The sequence below is a fragment of the Cibotium barometz genome, chromosome 19 (genome assembly GCF_041138505.1).
Source record: "Cibotium barometz isolate CiBa-2024 chromosome 19, ASM4113850v1, whole genome shotgun sequence".
Taxonomy (NCBI): Eukaryota; Viridiplantae; Streptophyta; class Polypodiopsida; order Cyatheales; family Cibotiaceae; genus Cibotium; species Cibotium barometz.
The window spans coordinates 48108375-48125558 of NC_141064.1; positions in this window are offsets into that span (position 1 = coordinate 48108375).

Genomic DNA, 17184 nt, shown 5'->3' on the forward strand with positions numbered 1-17184 from the left:
CTGGTAGCAAAATTTTAGTTCCCAAAGAGCAGATATTTGGGAAATTCTTCCTCAGCTCACCCATGGGGTGACAAGAGAGCATCTGCACCTACAGGGCAGTCTGCAATTCCTGTTGGAGGAGATGCTGTATCTCCTTCATATGCTCAACCTCCAGGTGTTAACAATGCTGCTAACAGAAATGTGCAAAGACCCTTGTTTAAACCTACACAAGGAATAGGGAATGCAGGGAACCAGACAAACACCAATGCAGCACCTTCATCATCTAGGCCTCTCCCTGGGATCAGAGGTGGAGATAGAGGGAAAAGAGCCATTGATGCTGAAGGGTTTCAGCTGGTAGCTTCTAGGAAATCATTCAGAGCCAAGCAACAATCATCTGGGTATATTAGTCCTAATGTTTTTGATCTACTTAAAGAGATGCCATCACCTGAAACTTTGGCTGCACTTGAGGAAGCTTGTAATACAGCTAAAAAGCAAATACAGGATCCTAAAAATATAGATAATCTGGAAATTAACATGACAGATTCTGAGGAAAGTTCTCAGGGATTGAATTCCACTCAGGTGGTGCTTGAATTCTCAGTAATGAAGATTGCCTCATATAATGTTAAAGGTCTAAATGACCCAACTAGACTAGGCATATTCAATAAATGGGTTCTACAAACTGATAGTGACATTGTGTTTGTCCAAGAGCATAAAATGCATTCTAGAGGTGGAGCCACTTTCCACTTTAAAGGCTATTCTTGTTTCCTATGGAGGTAAAATGGGAGAGTACTCTGGAGTACTAACTCTCATTAAAAATTCTCTAAACCCACAATGGGTCACAGATCACAGATCTGGCAGAGCTTATGTCTTCTTAGTAGACAGCCCATGGGGCAGATTAGACATTCTAAATATTTATGCAAGTAACAATTGGCAAGAGAGGGCAGATCTCTGGTCATGGCTTGAATCAGTGCCTGTGCAGCAAGGTATATGGGGGGGAGATTTTAACATGGTGCTCAACAGTCAAGATACTACTTCTATGCATTCTATCATATCCTCTCAAGAAAGCAGTAGTTGGCTACAGGTTGCAAATGAACACCATCTTGTAGATGCATGGAGCTCAGGCCAGAATTCCCCTGGCTATACTTTTCACTCTAAATCTCATCTCATGTCTTGGTCTAGGCTTGATAGAATCTATTTCATTAGGGACTCTTGGCTCCCTGCCAAATGCAAGATGCAAGTGCAAATTCAAATGGCTATGTCTGATCACTTTCCTCTCATATTGGAATTTTCTGATGCTGATGCACTCACTAAGCAAGTTGGTGATCACAGAGGGTTGATGGTTAATAACTCTTTATTAAATATTGTCTCCTTTCAAAATGATGTTAAAAAACTGATTAAAGCAGTGCTTGAAATGAATCTATCACATCTGGAAGCATGGGTCTCTATCTGTAAGGGTATGCAACAGTGTATCAGAAAGGTAGGCAAGCAGCATGCTCAGCAACAAAGAGTCAGACTTGTTAATCTACAAAATAAACTGGTTCCTCTGCTATCCTTGGTACATACAGGGCATGTTACTGTTCAGGTATGCAGGGAAATTGAAAACATAAGAGGATCATTGCTTGAGATTGCTCAGAGGGAAGTCTCTAAATCCAGACACAAATGCAGAATCAGAGAACTTGCAGATTGCAATGACACTAGCAAGGCATTCTACAAAAAACTCCAAGCAAAACATAGAAGGGAAGGGTTCAACATGCTCATCTCTGAGGATGGTTCTGAGAGCACAGATAGCCAGTACATTATGCAAGAAACAGTGTCATACTTTGAAAAAATCCTAAACCCCCCTGCTGATACATGTGTAGAAAGACAAGCTGCTATTGATATTTTGTTAGCAACAGTGGACACCTCCATTTCTGGAAGTGATGCCCAGAGAATGGAGATCCCCTTTTCTGCTACTAATGAAGTATTCTATGCTCTCAGTAAAATGGGAGTAGACAAGACTCCTGGATACTGTGGTCTCTCTAAAGAATTTCTGATCTGTTTTTGGCAAGAACTTGGTCCAACTGTGGTTTCTCTTATCAATGATATTTGGGCACAACAGTATATGCACCCAGATCTTAAGCAGGGGGTAATCAAATTGCTGCCTAAGCAAACCTTCTGTAATCAACTTCATCACTGGAGGCCCATAACTATGATGGGACTCTTATATAAAGTGCTGGCTAAATCTGTTGCTCTCAGAATTGCTCCTCAGTTGAGGAAACATGTACACAAAAACCAATCTGGGTTTATTGGGGGCAGGTCCATATTGGACAATATACTGTCAGTGCAACTGGGGATTGAACTTGCTCAAAAAACTGCTCAGAACATGGTTATGCTACAGATAGATTATGCCAAAGCATTTGATACAGTTGCTTGGGATTTCATTGAACAGGTTCTTCAAAAGATGGGCTTTGGGAAGAAAATAAGCAGATGCATATATCTGTTAGGGGCTGCAGCATATTCTAGGGTTCTCATCAATGGCAGATTAAGTCCTCCAGTTTATATGAGCAGATCAGTCAGACAAGGATGCCCCTTGAGTCCCCTTTTTTTTGCAGTGGCCACACATCCCCTCTTTACTTTTTTGGAAACTCAAGCTGCTGCAGGCAATATTCAAGGGCTTCAACTTACCAGAGAGCAACTCTTAGCCTTGGGATTTGCAGATGATACCATCTTGTTTCTACAGGCTTCTAATAGGAACATTATCAAATGCATGCATTATATATCTCTGTTCTCTTTGGCTGCTGGAATGAACCTGAATCTGCATAAATCTCACTTAATTGATATTACTGCAGAAAATTTTAATGCATTGATATGGGCTGGTAAGAGAGTGCATCAGGGTCACATTTTTAGACATCTGGGCTATCCTATTGGAGTCAATGTGACTAATAAACAGCTCACATCTTGGGTGGCAGACAAAGTTCAGACCAAAATTGCTTCATGGTTCTGTGATGAATGGCCTCTACATGTTAGATTGAGGATTGTGCAATCTATCCTGCTTCCATATCTGCTCTATTATATCCCTCTGTTGAACTGGAAACCTTCACACTTGAGTATTTTTGAAACTGCATTCAAAAGGTTCTTATGGGGGAACAAGGGGAAAACCTGTGCATTCATCAAATGGGATATGATCTGTCAACCCAAAGTGAGAGGGGGACTGGGAGTGCTAAATCTGGCTGCACATGCTCATGCAAGAAGAGCAACCATGCTTAAACACATGTTTTCAAGAGATACTTTATGGGCTAGATGCATGTGGCAGATCATTGGCTATTCTGTTGTGTATTTCCATGGGGCTTGGGATTTATCTGATTGGGAGAAACTCTTTTCACATGCACCTTTGAAAACAGGTTGTCAAACTGCACAACTTTTTATTGACTCATGGAAACACATCTGCTCCTTTCTGATTTGGGATGGCAGAGTTAGATACACAGGGAACTCACTAGGGGATGAAAATGTGTTTTGGAGTTTTTTGTTTAAAAAGGCACCCTGTTATAATTTGGGTAGGAAAGCTTTGACAATGTACAAGAAAGGGGTCAGGCACATCAAGCAGCTAATTGATTCTGATGGCAAGTTTGTTTTATTCTTGACAGCTAAGAGAAGGTTCAGATTAGGCTGCAATTTCAGACTTGCTTGGAATGAACTATGTACATACACATTCAATCTGCAGATTCCACCTAATACCAATTTGTGGGAAAGGTTCAGAGACTGGCAGCTTCCAGGGGAGGCAGTTTCTTGGTGGAAGTCCACAACCTCACAGTTTTATCAGGTTCTCTTGGCACAACAGAATATATCAGAAAGATGCAATAAATTGTGGAGAATGCATAGATCTCAGGATTGGTGGATTGCCAGATTATCATCAATATGGAGCTTACCCTGTTCACATAAGCACAAAGTGTTTGTTTGGAGACTCTTAGCAGGTGCCCTGCCTACTGGGGAGTTGCTTCACAAGAAAAACATTGGCAATGGGAAATGTGCCCTCTGTGGGAAAATGGAAAACATTAAACGTGTATTTTGGTACTGTAAACCAGTCAAAGAATGGTGGCAATGGATTTTGTCTCACATTCAACAGTGTATGCCTGTTAAAATTACACAGTTTTCAGTAACCTTTGGTTTATGCCCTATGCCTACTGTTGCATTGCAGTTCTGTATGCAGTCAATAAGGATGTGGTTCTTATTCTATATCTGGAATGCTAGAAACTTTTGGTGCTTTGAAAAAGTTCAGCTTTGCAAGGTAACTGTTCCATGGAACATTATTAGAATTAAAGTGATGGAAGATTGTTACAGCATCACAAATGATCAGCTTAAAGCAGATTGTATGAGGATCATGACTCACCTATAACCCATGAGTCAGAGATGATAATGTAAATAGTAGAGTACATATTTCAAAAAGAGAGAGAGAGAGAGAGAGAGAGAGAGAGAGAGAGAGAGAGAGAGAGAGAGAGAGAGAGAGAGACTGTGTGTGTGTGTGTGTGTGTGTGTGTATGTTTGTATGTGTATGTGTTTGAGGGTTTTTGAAATTGTGTGTGTGTGTGTGTGTGTGTGTGAGAGAGAGAGAGAGAGAGAGAGAGAGAGAGAGAGAGAGAGAGAGAGAGAGAGAGAGAGAGAGAGAAAGAGAAAGTGTGTATTCTACACTTCATAAGAGTGCATGCATGTACTCACACACAAACACACAAACACACACCCAAACGTGACGTGCACATATGTACATACACAAGCACACATGTGCATATATATGCACACAACCACATACACACACATACACACACCCACACTTTTGTGTGCACATGTGTGCATACACATGAGAGTCAACCATGTCCTCCTCCTACTCATGGTGATAATGTTCATCATGTGTATCAATAAACACATTATTATCCTTTTTATGTATCATATTAGCAAAGGTCTATTGTTTTCTTCTCCAAATCTTGCATTATATTTTTCTTTTATGTGTATGTGTTGATATATATATAATTATCTTTGTGTGTGACTGATTTAGTTTTGTGAATGATCTATAGTTGTGAGTAGGGAGAGTGTGTGTGTGTGTGGGGGTGTGGGTTTTTTTTTTATGTTGAGTTTTTTTTAATGATTAATTGTTGATACACACACCCACTCAAAGTGTTGATATTTGAAATTTTTTTAAAGTTTAGTTAATATTATTTTATGCATGCGTGTGTGTGTGTGTGTGTGTGTGAGAGAGAGAGAGAGAGAGAGAGAGAGAGAGAGAGAGAGTGTGTGTGTGTGTGTGTGTGTGAGAGAGAGAGAGAGAGAGAGAGAGAGAGAGTGTGTGTGTGGTGTATGTTTGTATGTGTGTGTGAGGGTTTTTGAAATTGTGTGTGTGTGTGTGTGTGTGTGTGTGTGTGTGTGTGTGAGAGAGAGAGAGAGAGAGAGAGAGAGAAAGAGAGAGAAAGTGTGTATTCTACACTTCATAAGAGCTCACACAAACACACACCCACACGTGACGTCCACATGTGTACATACACACGGACATGAGAGTCAACCATGTCCTCCTCCTACTCATGGTGATAATGTTCATCATGTGTATCAATAAACACATTATTATCCTTTTTATGTATCATCTTAACAAAGGTCCATTGTTTCTTCTCTAAATCTTGCATTATATTTATCTTTTATGTGTATGTGTTGATAATTATATATATATATATATATATATATATATATATATATATATATATATAATTATCTTATATATATTTGTGTGTGTAATAATCATATATATATATTTATGTATTTTATAAAATAAAAAAATAAATTTTTACAAATCTGGAAACGACATGTGTGTGTGTGTGTGTGTGTGTGTGAGAGAGAGAGAGAGAGAGAGAGAGAGAGAGAGAGAGAGAGAGAGAGTAGTTTGAATAGTTTTATTAATTTTAAAAGTTAGTGAATAGTGTGTGTGTTGTTTGAGGGTTTGAAAATTGTGTGTGTGTGTGTGTGTGTGTGTGTGTGAGAGAGAGAGAGAGAGAGAGAGAGAGAGAGAGAGAGAGAGAGTGTGTTTTTTTATGGGTTTGCGTGTGTTGTGAATAGTTTGAGGGTTTTTGAAATAGTGTGTGTTTGTGTGTTTTTTAAATTGTAAGTGTGTGTGTGTGTGTGTGTGTGTGAGAGAGAGAGAGAGACAGAGAGAGTTAATTTTGAAAGTTTTATTAATTTTTAAAGTTATTGAATAGAGAGTGTGTATGTGTGTGTGTATGTGTGTGTGTTTGAATAATATATGTGTGTGTATAATATATGTATATGTGTGTTATTTATTTGTGTGTGTACATAAACACACACATAAATACACACACCCAAACGTGACATGCACATGTGTACATACACAAGCACACATGTGCATATATATGCGGACACATACATGCATATATGCACACACCCACATACACACACACCCACATGTTCACGTGCACATGTGTACATACACATGAGAGTAGGCAAGCAGGGGTAAGGATATGTACGTGTATATATAAAAAAACTCCTAACTAAACCAACTCTATGTCAACCATGTCCTCCTCCTACTCATGGTGATAATGTTCATCATATGTATCAATAAACACATTATTATCCTTTTCATGCATCATCTTAGCAAAGGTCCATTGTCTTCTTCTCTAAATCTTGCATTATGTTTATCTTTTATGTGTATGTGTTGATATATATTTATGTTTATATATATATATATATATATGTATGTATTTATGTACATTTGTATGTATGTATATATACATACATATACATATATGTGTATATATACACTCGTATATATATGTATGTTGTATTTATGTAATTATATTTATCTTTTATATGTGTATGTGTGTGTGTATGTAGTAATTATATATATATATATATATATATATATATATATATATATATATATATATATATATAATTATCTTATATATATTTGTGTGTAATAATCATATATATATTTATGTATTTGTGTGTGTGTGTGTGGTTGTTGTTGTGTGTGTGTGAGAGTAAAAGAAAGGTAGGGTTTTTTTTTTGTGTCTTAAGTTTTTTTGTTCGTTAGGAGGATTTTTGTGGGTTATCTTTGTAGAGTGCATTGTGCCATATGTTTTGTATAGTAGGTTTATAAGAATCCATATTGCACTTACACCTTGGGAGAGTGGATTATAAGAGAAACTCTCAAACACTCTCACACAGCTAGAAAATGTTGCCATATATATATAGGCAGTGATGTGTGTGAACACACTTAGGACCGTCGGGGCACTTTTTCCCTCTTTAGGAGGTTTTTTCCCACGGCTTGTATATACGCCCATCCTTCTAGGGCTAACTTATCTTTTGTACATTGACACAATCTAATACACTTTGTGTTGTGTGCATTCTTGCTCCTTCTTCTCCAAGCTTTGTGTGCTTTCCTGCAACCCTAATTCCAACAATTGGTATTAGAGCAGGCATCGGCTCCCAGGGCTACGCCACCAGCACCCTCCGACTCACGTTCTCCGATTGAGGTGAGTTTTCACGAGCGCTTGATTTTGCAGGTCCCTATACTCTGCAAATCAGCCCGTAGAGCTGTGCATTCTCAAAATTTGCATCTGAGGTCGTTTCGGGCTCCGTTTTTGCATTTCAAGTTCTGCACAGGTGTTTTCGTCATTTTCTGCAAAAATTTTGACAGTGCAGTTTTCTACAAAACAGGCATACGTGTTCTATTGTGGACCGTGCTACATAGCACAAGTTGTCTTCTGTTCAGTCTTTGCTTCATTACAGGTAGCTTTTGCATCAGTTTCAGTCAGTGGCCCCATGGCTGATAACAGCAATGATGTATTTCGCATGTTGTCTGCTGAAGACAAACTGGATGGAGACAGCAACTATCCACTTTGGGCATACATGATGCAGCATGTTTTGGTTGCAAAAGGAGTGTGGAACATTGTGCAGGGTATGGATGTACGTCCAGGTTCTGTGGATGTAGGATCTGTTGAGGATGTTGCAGGTTCTAGCAGCTCTACTGTTGCTGCTGTTTTATCCATTGCTGAATAAGCTCGTTGGGATGGTAAAGATGCACAAGCTCATGCCTTGATTGCACTTTCTGTCAAACGTAACATCACCCCACATATTCGTTTAGCTAAAACAGCAAAACAGGCTTGGGATATTCTAGCTGGTTTGTATGCAGGTCGTAATGAGGCAAAAATCGCTTACCTGCGTAAAGAGCTAGAATTGAAGATTATGCAAGAAGATGATGACATGAATGTTTTTCTTGCTGAGATTAAAGATCTCAAAGAACAGTTGATTTCTACAGGTGAGATTATTCCTGATCATTCTCTTGTGCAGACTGTTCTTGATGCTTTACCTGAGACATATCAGACTTTTGCTTCCACGTGGAGACTTCTTAATGAGGACAGACCTGATGCTGTCAAGTATGATACTTTAGTCAACAAGCTCTTGCAAGAAGCACAGTCTAGGCAAAACAGGGCCAGACAGCGTGCAGTTGATCAAGCATTTATTGCTGCCGAGCAGCAGAGAAGAAGTGGTAAGGCAGCCCCTTCCATTGTTTCTTCTCCTATTAGTAGGTCTGCAACTTCTTCTCCTTCCACAGGTAGCAATAATAAGTTTGAGAAGGCTCTTGATAAAGGCAAGAAAAAGACCAGGTGCAACTATTGTAAGGCAAATGATCATGTCATTAAGAATTGCCCTAAGCTAAAGGCTAAAGAGGCAAAGAAGAAAGAGTCAAATGCAGCCACAATAGTGAATGCTTCTACAAATGCAGATTCTGCAAATGTTGTGCAGGATACAGAATGGGCGTTTAGCATGTATTGCCAGTATGACCCATCTGTACATGATGCATGTTTGGCAGTTTCTGTTGACTCTCATGTATGGTATTTTGACAGTGGTGCTACAAAGCACATTACCTCGCATCGTGATATGTTCACTTCTCTTGAGGCTGTCCCTAATGGGAATACTGTCACATGCTTCTTACCCAGTGAAGGGCATTGGTAAAATTATGCTTATTGCTGCAAATGGCAGCGCTTTCACACTTTCAGATGCTTTGTATGTGCCAGGGATAAAGAAGAATCTATTGTCTGTCTCTGCGCTTGATAGACTTGGATTTGTAGTCGAATTTGTGGATGACAGATGTACAGTTCATGATTTGACTTCTGGTGATATGATTATTGCATCTGGCACCTTGTTTTGTGGGCTGTATAGGCTCAATTCTTATGACAAGTGTGTGGAAGATTCAGCAAATGCAGTTTCTGATGAAAAGGCAGTTTCAGATGCAAAACTATGGCATACTTGTTTTGGTCATCTGAACTTTGCTAGCTTGCTGCGTTTGCAAAAATTTGATATGGTTGCTTCATTGCCCCCTCTTGAGGCACCATTGAAACATGTTTGTGAAGGTTGTATTTTGGGCAAAATGCAGCAATCTGCGTTTCCAAAGGATGGTTCTGTGCGGGCTACTCGCAAATTGCAACTTGTACATAGTGATGTATGTGGGCCCATGCAAACTCCGTCATTTGGTAAACACTTGTACTTCGTGACTTTCATTGATGATTACTCAAGGCATGCATGGGTATATCCACTGAAGGCAAAGTCCGAAGTGTTTTTGTGCTTCAAATAGTTTTTTCTTATGGTTGAAAATGTATCCAATTGTACTGTGGGCACCCTCCGTTCTGATCGAGGGGGGGAGTACATGTCTAAAGAGTTTGATGCATTTCTGGCTAGTCGTGGGATAAAACACCAATGTACAGTGCCGTATACCCCTCAGCAAAATGGTGTTGCTGAGAGGAAAAACAGGTCACTTATGGAGATGGCACGATGTATGGTCAAGGGCCAAGCTTTGCCACATGCCTTTTGGCTTGAGGCTGTCATGTGTGCTGCATATGTACTCAATAGGTGTCCCACTAAGGCCTTGCAGTCTATTACTCCATACGAAGCTTGGCATGGCAGGAAGCCTTCTATTGGTCACTTGCGTGTCTTTGGTTGCTTGGCCTATGCTTTAGTGCCTATGCAACAACGCAGAAAATTGGATGATAAGGCTATCAAATGCATTTTTGTTGGTTACAGTGCTGAAAGCAAGGGTTACAGATTGTATCATCCGCAGTCAAAGCATATCTTGATTAGTCCAGATGTTTTTGTGGAAGATGCTGTGCAGCCCTTGTTATCATGTACCAAAGAGACAGGTGTGAGCTCACGGGATGTATTTGATACGTTGTTGCCTCTCTTTACAGGTGGGAATTCAAATGTAAGTCCTAATGAGGCAAATATTCAGCCTATGCAGATTTCAAACGACATCATAGATCAGCCTAATTCTGATGCAAATTTACAGGATGTAATTCATGAGGATAGGGCTGAAAATGAGCAGGCTAGAGGTATGCCTAAATGGCTGGTGCAAACCTTGCGTGATAGTAAGATTGATGCACCTATGACTAGTCGTACTCGTTCAGGTTTTCAGCATGCCTCTTATGCATCAGATTGTTATGCTTTGGCTGTGTCTAGTATGTGTGAAGAGGAAGAACCTCTTTCATTTGTTGAGGCACAAAATTCAAAAAATTGGTTGGCTGCAATGCAAAGTGAATATGATGCTATAATGAAGAATGGTACATGGTCTTTGTGTGATTTGCCTATTGGTAAAAAGGCCATTGGATGTAAGTGGGTTTTTAAATTGAAACGAAAGCCAGATGGCAGTGTTGATCGCTATAAGGCTAGACTTGTTGCAAAGGGTTATGCTCAAGAAAAGGGCATTGATTTTGATGAGACCTTTGCTCCCACTTGTCGTATGACTACCATTCGTAGCATTTGTGCAATGGCAGCTCATAATGGTTGGAATGTACATCAGTTGGACATAAAGACTGCGTTCTTAAATGGAGATTTGCATGAGGAGGTGTATGTATCGCAGCCTCGTGGTTTTGTACAAAGAGGGCAGGAAAACAAAGTGTGGGTTGAAAAAGGCTTTATATGGTTTAAAGCAAGCTCCACGAGCTTGGTATGAAAAGATACATGCATATATGATTGCACATGGTTTTCAAAATAGTCCAACAGAAAGCACTTTGTATGTTAAACATGTGGATGATGTACATCTAATCATTGCTCTCTATGTCGATGACATGCTGCTCACAGGACCAAATGAGAGTCATATTGCTGATTTTAAGGGTGATTTGAATGCCTCTTTTGAGATGTCAAATTTGGGGCATTTGCATCATTATTTGGGGATACAATTTAAGCAGTGTGATGGAGGTATTGCTTTGTGTCAGACAAAGTATATTGAGACATTGTTGCGGAGATTTGGCCTTGAAGACTGCAAGCCTATTGCTACTCCAATGGAGACAGGTTTGAAGTTGAGTCTTCATGATGCTGGAGATCACTTTGATGTCACACTCTATCAGACAGCTGTTGGTTGCCTCATTTATGTATGCATTATGAGGCCAGACATTCAGTTTGCGGTCTCACAAGTGAGCAGGTTTATGCATAGCCCAGGGTCTCAGCATTGGAAGGTAGTTAAACGCATCTTTCGCTACTTGAGTGGCACCATACATCTTGGGTTGTTTTATCCCAAGGGGGGATCGTTGCCGCCAGATTTACATGCTTTTTCAGACTCAGATTGGGCTGGTTGCTATGACACGAGTGTCCACAAGTGGTTTTTGTTTCATGCTCGGTAGCTCATGCATATCTTGGTCAACCTACTGTGGCCACTTCTAGTTGTGAAGCTGAGTACAGGGCAGCTTTCACAGATACGGTTGAGTGTGTGTGGCTCAGACGGCTTATGGTGGCTAACTTGGGTGTTGGACAGGAGTCTGCCACCTCTATCTTCACTGACAGTTAGAGCGCATTGGCAGTTGCGAGAAACCCAGTTTTTCATGCTCGCACAAAGCACATTGAGGTGCATTATCACTATGTCAGGGAGAGACTCTCAGCAGGAGAGATCAGCTTGGCCTATGTGCCAACACAGGACAACCTCGCCGATCTTTTCACAAAGGCGCTTCCTCGTGAGAAGTTCGAAGCTTTTCGCAAAGCTTTGGGCTTGCTCCCCTTTGTGGACTGATCTACTTCTGGCATGGCACTCCCCTATACATGAGTGCCAGCTCTCGTTCACACCATCACTCCCAGGGGGGATTTGTTGCCATATATATATAGGCAGTGATGTGTGTGAACACACTTAGGATTGCCGGGGCACTTTTTCCCTCCCTCTTTAGGAGGTTTTTCCCTCGGCTTGTATATACGCCCATCCTTCTAGGGCTAACTTATCTTTTGTACATTGACACAATCTAATACACTTTGTGTTGTGTGCATTCTTGCTCCTTCTTCTCCAAGCTTTGTGTGCTTTCTTGCAACCCTAATTCCAACAGAAAAAGGGTGTGTACTTATGTGTCTTTAATTAAACACATATGTACACTCACAAAGGTTGAGCACCCAAATGTATAGGTCCAAACATCCATGTATACACACAATGTATTCGCATTAGTATATTTGACACACATCGACGTATATAGTAGTCATGCTTCTACTTACTTATATAATTGTATGTATGATTGACAGATGGAAGAGGTGACTAACATTTTTTTTTAGCACATGAGAAGCACTCTTTCCTTTGAGGAAAGGGTGAATTTGGTTGCTGAGTTTGAGCATCACTATTTCCATGTTCCAAGTTGGTCTGGGCCATGGTCGGTTTATGCTGTTAATTGGAATGATGTTTTCCAAATTACTATACGATTAGATTCAGATAAATTAGATGAAAATATTGCGCTCATGATTATCCAAGAAAGCTTGGGCTTGATTGATCATTATGAAATAGATTATAATGTCCATGGTGATAGAGATCAAGCACGACAAGTATTCGATGAGGTTATCAAATGTGTCCCAAAGCATAAGCTTCTTCGAAAATAAATATGGTTGTGTTATTATTTAATAACCATTGGTGGTAGATTGTATAAGTATTTTTTTATTCTTTCTTACTATCTCTAAGTAAAAAAAAGATCATGATTGTTATTAATATATAGCTTGATTATGTTTCATGCACAGACATGATTGTTATTAATATATAGCTTGATTATGTTTCATGCACAGACATGTCATTAAATATCTTGAAGTTGACCTATGACAATAACAAATTGTTGGATACGATCTTCTTTGAGGAGATACCACAATTGGGCGATATGGTTAATTTAAGCGATGGGGTTAATAGAGTCTCTGCAGGCATTGCTGGACGCAGGGTGGTACTGCCATCTACATATACTGGCGGGCCTAGATATATGCATCAATTGTACCAAGATTCAATGGCTATTGTTAGAAAGATGGGTAAACCTGACCTATTTATTACCTTTACTTGCAATCCTAAGTGGAATGAAATAACCAATGCTTTATTGACGGGTTAAGTTGCCCAAGATCAACTCGACTTGACTGCATGAGTCTTTTATGATGAGAAGCATAAGGACATGATGCACTTATTGGTGAAAAAATCAATATTTGAAATGGTATTGGGATTTGTTTCTGTTATTGAATTTCAAAAAAGAGGCTTGCCACATGCACATATATTATTGATATTGGAAAGTGGATGTAAACCGATTGAGATCCCTCACTATGATATGTTGGTGTGTGCTGAACTTCCTGACAAGGTGCTGTTTCTAGAGTTGCACAGCATAATTAGTCATTGCAATGTCCATGGACCATGTGGTGAATTGAATATGTGCTCTCCTTGCATGGTTAATGGGAGTTGTAAACATCAGTATCCTCCGAGACTACTAGCGTTGATGACAATGGGTATCCAGATGAGATGATGGTAGTTTCATCCAGGTAAAGGATCATAGGGTGGATAGTCGATGGGTTGTTCCATATAACCCTTTTCTCTCTTTGAGGTACAAAGCCCATATTAACATAGAAGTATGCTCTACCATTACAGCCGTAAAATATTTGTATAAGTATGTATACAAAGGACATGATAGAGCTACTATAGAGTTGCAAGACAGAAATGGGGTTATTGACAAGGTTAGTCAATATCTGGATGCACGGTACATTTCTGGTTCAAAAGCATGCTAGCACATATATCAATATGATTTACACGATAAAAAGTCTGATATACAAAGGTTACATATTCATCTCCCAATGCATAATAATGTGCTTTTCAATGACCAGGATGACTTGCGTGATGTGATTAGTTGTGACAGAAACCAAAGAACATCTCTCACTGAATGGTTCAAAGCCAATTAATTGTATATAGATGCAAATAGCTTACTATATGTTGATTTCCCTTACAAGTGGGTGTGGAATTTGGCTCTTCGCTCATGGACCAAAAGAAAAAGGAAAAATATGATTGGACGTATGTATAATGTTAGTCCGAGTGCAGGTGAGTAATATTACTTTTACGGATGCTTCTCAAAGTGTGTAAAGGGTGCAAATCTTTTGAGCATTTGCGCGAACAGTGAATGGACATTTGTATCCATGTTTTAAAGCTGCATGTGAGGCCAAAGGGATGCTGGAGAGTGAGGAGTGGTACATGTGTCTCCATGAAGCTGCAATTCAGAATACATGATTTCAACTGCATCAATTGTTTGTCATTATAATGGTTTTTTGTGAGCCTATATACCCTGGGCAGCTTTGGGATAAATTATCCGCCAAACTTTCAGAAGATTTTTTCCATTCATTACAGTAGAGAGGGTGTGTTGATGTTGGTGTTTATCATTCTATAGCAAAGAATGAGGCTTTGTTGCACATGCAAGATCTCTTACACCAATATGGCAAGCGGTTAGCTGATTTTGAAGGGTTGCCTACTCCAGATAGATCAAGTGTTGCCACTGTCTCATCAATGGTTTGCTGATGGGAAGAGATGATGTTTGATTCTGTTTAGTAGGCTGATTTATTTGTTTCCATGGAAAGGAAACAGATAAAGAGATGATGGGAAGAGATGATGTTTGATTCTGTTCAGTAGGCTGATTTATCTGTTTCCATGGAAAGGAGTCTTAATAGTTGCAATCAAGAGCATTTGATACTATTCTTAGAGCCGTTTCTTTGAATCAGGGTGGTGTTTTTTTCCTTGATAGACCAGGTGGGTTAGGCAAAACTTATCTTTACAATGCCTTGCTATCTTAATTGCATGGAGAGAAACACGTTGCCTTGACATGTGCATCGTCTGGAATAGCCGCATTGTTACTCTCAAATGGTCGTAGAGCTCACTCACGTTTCAAAATCCCATTGGTACTCAATGCTTCTAGCATATGTGGAATCAAAGCTAATAGCCCATTGGCCGAGGTGTTGAAGCTTGCAAAGTTAATCATTTGGGACGAGGCTCCAATGATGTATAGGTACGCATACGAAGCACTGGACATGATATTGAAGGACATTATGCAAAGTGATACAGTGTTTGGTGGAAAAGTTATGCTCTTTGGTGGTGACTTTAGGCAAATCTTACCGTTTATGTGCCAAAGGGATCGCACGAGGACATTGTTGATGCAACGTTATATCGGCCACATATTTGGAGATATGTGAGTGTTTTAAAGCTCACCTAAAACATGCGGGTTAGACAGAGTGCTTATAGTGGTATAGAACATGAATTTGTCAAATGGACATTACAAATTAGGGATGGCACTATAGGTTAGCCAAACAATTAAGGCATAGTAATAATTCCATCGCAAATGTTGATCCATGGAAACTCTGTTTTGAGTTTGGTAGAATGGGAATACAGGATAAATATCTTCAGAGAGTTGAGGATTATGCATGCTTCTTCAAAGACCGTGCTATTCTTGCACCACAAAATTTAGAGGTTGATGAGATCAATGAACTAGCCTTGAGTTTGTTACCTGGTCTTGAAAGAGAATACCTCAATGCAGATTCTATTTTTTCTTGCAAGAATGATGCAATGCTATATCCAATTGAGTACTTGAACAGTTTGAACTTAGATGATGGTTACCCACCTCACCACTTACTTCTGAAGATTAATGCCCCTATCATTCTGCTCCGCAATTCAGACCATCGACGGGGACTTTGTAATGGTACCAAATTGATATGTAAGCAATTTAACTCAAAGGTGATAGAAGCAAAAATCATTATAGGTACAAACATTGGAGACAGAGTCTTTATTCCCAGAATAACATTTGTGCCTGCTATGCTTCAATTGCCTTTTGACATGAGAAGGAGTCAATTTCCTGTCAGGTTATCTTTTGGTATGTAAATAAATAAGTCCACAAGGACAAACATTGAGTGTATTGGGACTTTATCTGGCCACACAAGTATTCACACATGGACAACTGTACATTGCTATGCCACGTGTTAGATCATCCGATGCAGTGAAAGTGTGTGTAAATCATATTGTGGAATATGAAAGTGGCACAAGAGGTTCATATGAAGTCTTCATAACCAATGTTGTCTACAAGTAGGTTTTGCAAATGGCATGCCGAAGAATTTAAATGTAAATGGTAGCTTGTAAATGTTAGAGACTACATTTATACATTTCTTTGTACAATGAAGTAAGCATTTGAATGGAGAATGTTTCTGAAGATGTGCAAGTGCAGTCTTTGTTTGCTTTTGGATTGCTTTTATATACAGTGCCATTATATTATTCGTTGCTTGGATCAAGCTACTGAGCGCGGACACACACACACACACACACACACACACACACACACACACACACACAACCATATATGTGTGTGTGTGTGTGTGTGTGTGTGTGTGTGTATATGTATGTATGTATGTATGTATGTATGTATGTATGTATAGAGAGAGAAAGAGAGAGTGTGTTATATTTGATGTCAGGGGTATATTGCTTAGGATGGATGTGGCAAGGAGATCATTTCCGTTCGTTTATGGTGATGGACAAGATACTGAAGGTAAATGCTTTAGACGTTTGCTATAATATAGGTATTATTGTTTTCCAAGATCTATTTAATATTCATGGCTGAATTGTAGACCCTCCATTTTAGGAAGGCCAAGCAACAACATCTCTACTAATTATCGAACTGTTAGAGAGCACTGGTGTTTTACGGTATATATACAAACTTCCTTTTTATGTAGCTTTTATGTTTTGTTTGATTAATTTACATTTTTATTGAAACATTCTTTTTGCAACAGGGAATATCGTTACTTTTTAGAACCTAGATTATTGTTAGGTTTGTATGGTTGAGATAGTTATGATGAGAGCTTTGGGCTCTTAGGAATTTACAATCTATGATTGCAGAAGGTTGCAGATCAACTTCATGTACGTGTAATGTTTGTGGATTATGAAAA